The following is a 2564-nucleotide window of genomic DNA, read 5'->3' on the forward strand; positions in this document are numbered from 1 at the left end:
GCCTGCCACGATAACACATTTTGCTGGGCGATTAATTGCCCCCGAAAATATCGCGATAAGCGATATTATTGCGACCGGTTAGAGAATTTTTTTTTTGGAGAAATTTATTTCCCAAAACTTTTATTTTGAAGCCCACCGCTCCGTCTTTTCCGGTGTTTAAGACTTTTATTTTGAAGCCCACCGACCGGACCGGAAGTATTGTTGTGATTATTTCAGGTACTTTTTGGGTACCAGAAAAGTCACGTGAAACACTGCAGACCACTGAATAGAGACGCGTCTCTAGGATTTCATAATCATTATGTTTGCAGCAGGCACAAGTGCAATAAACAAAGGATACAGTCACTGTGTATTCTGCCTCATTTATTGATTAAACAAAACCGACATCAACACAATTTGCCACCGAGCGGAGAGTTTAGTCTCGCAAAAAGATCGCTGACTTGTTAAGGCTTGTTGTTAGGTTAGGTGCTAATGTTGTGCTAGCGTTTTAGCATGGCTATCGTACATAGCGTGATCAATATAACTCGCTATTGATTGTTTGTATGAGTAACGTTAATGCTAGTAGAATAGACACAACGTGAGGTAATCACTAGGCCTGTTGCAATAAGCAATAAATCAATTTATCGCGCAATAATGAAAATGAATGCAATGATTTTGACGGGCGCAATTAATTGCTATTTGCGTGTTTGTTTTAATGAGGCGGGAACCAGTACCTCTCCGTGTGGGGAGGCGGGCCGCTGACGTTACTACAGAGTACAGCACGGGAGCTCCTGTGAGCACCATGCGTATGTTGGGCAGTAGCAACGCTACATAGCTTAACTACATTTCTCAGTAGCGTGATGGTAGCGTCGCTCCTTTTGAACCAAGTAGCGTTCTTTGTAGTGTAGCTATTTTTAGACCCAAGTAGTGATGTAGCGTGAACAAACGCTATACGCTACTGCCCGGAGAAACTGGACTGCTAAATAAAGATTAAAGATCTAGCGTTGATGCTATGACGCTTCCTCCTCATCGTTGATTGCCTGTAGTAGCTGCATCTAACGTTAGTAGCTAACGTTAAAACTAACCTAAAGTTAGTTGTTCACCAACAATCTCAACATTTGTTTTATTATTAGCTCAAAAACACAGAACCGGACGACACAAGTTGTCCGCTCATAGGTTCTGCTAGGATAATAACAACAATACTTCCGGTCGGTGGGTTTCAAAATAAAAGAGCAAAGTCTAAAACACCGGAAAAGACGTTTATTTTGTACAGCGTTTTCCTCCACGAGTACTCAAGTACATCATGTGATCAATCGATCTGTTTTTTTTTGCCCATCCCTAGTTTATCCTGTGCTGAAAAGTCTCCATTCCAATAGAGATAGTATATATTTGTGTTTATTTGATTATTGTTGAGCTATATTTTAATCGAGAGTAACTGGTAGTGTAGCTTACTACATTTTCCAAGTAGCTTGCCCATCACATAATCCGCGAGCCACAGTAAACAAACGCGAGCCACAGTTAGGGTGACCAGGTGTCCCGCTTTTGGTTGTATACTGCACAGCCATTTTACCTAATGTCCCACGTCCCTCTTTTCGAAGCAAAAAATAAAAACATGGGTCTAAAAGCCCCTTCCTACAGTAAACGTAGCAACCTGCCTCTTGTCCACACACATTGCTCTGCTCGTTTTATCATTGCTCTCACAGAGATAAAACTGGGAACGAGGTGACTCTGCTTCTGACGCTACCTCATATCTGATTGGTTAGGTAGTAATTTAGGATATTTAAAATGTCTTCCAATGTTAAATAAAGGTTTATTGCACTTTGAAACGGTTTCCTTGCATTATTATGCTATTATCATTATATTAGTAAAAAAAAAAATTGATTGAAAACTTTTGGGAAATACATTTCTCAAAAAAATTATTTCTCTCAAAACCGCAATAATATCACTTATCGCAATAATTTCTGGGACAATTAATCGCCCAGCAAAATGTGTTATCGTGACAGGCCTAGTAATCACCATCCATTTTAAACAGGTTATTACCTAATGCTAACGTTAGCAAATAGACGCGACTGGTAACGTTACAGCTTGTTAGCCTAATGCTCGTTAACGTTAGCATAGACAGCCTAGCTAACGTTAACCCTTGTAGAATAGACACAATGAGAGGTAACGTTAGCGTTAGCAGAATAGACACAACGAGGGTCTCGTTAATGTTGTTGTTGATTGATTGATTGAAAACTGTGTTTACTCTGTTTGTATGAGTAACGTTAATGCTAGTAGAATAGACACAATGTGCTGTGCTCTGTAGTAAAGCCAGCGGCCCGCCTCCCAACACGGACAGTGACTGACAAGGGGCACTGGGTCCGCCTCATTAAAACAAACGCGCAAATAGCAATTAATGGCCCCGGTTCCCTCCGATACCTCCCCGGACACCTTAGCGGCCTGTTACAATGCCGCCCTCTCCCTCAGCCTGGACTCTCTGGCGCCCCTCAGAAGCCGGAATGTGTCCTTTCCTCGCCCTGCCCCATGGTTTACCTCTGACCTCCGCTCTATGAAAAGAGTGAGTCGACGACTGGAGCGACTCTCCAGGC

This window comes from Notolepis coatsorum, assembly GCF_963971535.1.
Source record: "Notolepis coatsorum genome assembly, chromosome: 13".
NCBI lineage: Eukaryota > Metazoa > Chordata > Actinopteri > Aulopiformes > Paralepididae > Notolepis > Notolepis coatsorum.